This window comes from Engystomops pustulosus, unplaced genomic scaffold (genome assembly GCF_040894005.1).
Source record: "Engystomops pustulosus unplaced genomic scaffold, aEngPut4.maternal MAT_SCAFFOLD_454, whole genome shotgun sequence".
NCBI lineage: Eukaryota > Metazoa > Chordata > Amphibia > Anura > Leptodactylidae > Engystomops > Engystomops pustulosus.
Genome location: NW_027285333.1, coordinates 15,001 through 16,338, shown reverse-complemented (window position 1 = coordinate 16,338; position 1,338 = coordinate 15,001). Strand labels below are relative to the sequence as shown.

At 59.9% G+C, this 1,338-nt stretch overlaps 1 non-coding gene across 1 annotated transcript in view; it reads left to right on the top strand.

Annotated features, from left to right (window-relative positions):
* The first annotated feature begins 855 nt into the window (after positions 1-855).
* LOC140111426 (18S ribosomal RNA) overlaps positions 856-1,338 on the top strand; it is a 1,884-nt gene continuing 1,401 nt past the window's right edge. The window contains exon 1 of the ribosomal RNA XR_011851986.1: positions 856-1,338. This exon is cut by the window's right edge and continues 1,401 nt beyond it. This is a non-coding gene — a ribosomal RNA (18S ribosomal RNA).

Here is a 1,338-nt window from a genome sequence, read left to right as displayed (position 1 = left end):
CTGGTGGGGCGACCCTGGAAATCTCTGCCCCTTTCCACTCTTTCGGTTGGGCCTCTCGTCGGGGCGAGCGTAAGTCGGCAAGCAGACGTGGGAAGAGGCTTCTTACCGGTGACACTCCCTTCGTGAGAGAGGCAGGTACTCGCCCCGCACCCCGGTCCAAATCTGCTCGGTCCGGCCGTCGTCGGCCCTAGCCGAAGGCCGCTCCCGCGAAGCCAGGCGATCCGAACCGAGGATCCGCGCGAGCCTTCTCCAAGCCCTCTGCCGGGCGCTGGTGTTGAAAGCGTAGCGGACCCTGTTCGCCGGAGCGATAGGAGCGGAGCACCGGTCCCGCAGGGTTGAAAGCTGGGTAGCAGCGCCGTAGCTTCCCTCCCAGCCTTCCCCCGGACCTGGCGCCCGATCCCCTCCGCTCCTCTGTGCGTTGGCGGGCGGCGCTGCATGGGTACGTCGCGACGGCTCCTATCGTCTCTCTCGCTTAACAGTGTGGAGAGGTGGTGGTGGAGCCGTCCGACACTCGAGGTGCTGAAGTTGAGCGTCCAATGCTTTCCTTCTATGCGCAGCCTACAGGAGCTGTCCGAGCTTCGGAGGTGCTGATGGAGGTGAGAGTCGAGCGCCACTTCTTGGCTGAACTGAGTGGGGAAAGCCAGCGACTGCGAGAGGGAGGGGAAGGGAAGGCTTTTTCGGGTCCTTGGAAGGGACCGAGAGCATCTTTCTTGCCCCCCTGCCCTAAGCTCCATCCAATGTTGTCTGCGAGGTCTTCTCCGGCGGCGGAGAAGCGCTGCGGTAGCAGCAGCAGCAACGAGCGTTCCCATTAGCTCACGGAGCCTGACTCCAAGAGTCTACCCCTCAGAGCTCGGCTACCTGGTTGATCCTGCCAGTAGTATATGCTTGTTTTAAAGATTAAGCCATGCATGTCTAAGTACTGACTATTCTTTACGGTGAAACTGCGAATGGCTCATTAAATCAGTTATGGTTCCTTTGATCGTTCCGCATTGATGATGTGCTACTCGGATAACTGTGGCAATTCTAGAGCTAATACGTGCCCAAGAGCGCTGCCCTCCAGGAAGGCGTGCATTTATCAGACTTAAAACCAATCCGGGGAGCCCTGGTCCGCGGCGGGTCTCCGGGCCCGCTGCGGCGCCAGCCCCGTCCTAGACTTGGCGACTCTAGGTGACCTCGGGCCGATCGCACGTCCTCCGTGACGGCGACGATCTATTCAGGTTTCTGCCCTATCAACTGTCGATGGTATCTAACCCGCCTACCATGGTGACAACGGGTAACGGGGAATTAGGGTTCGGTTCCGGAGAGGGAGCCTGAGAAACGGCTACCACATCCAAGGAA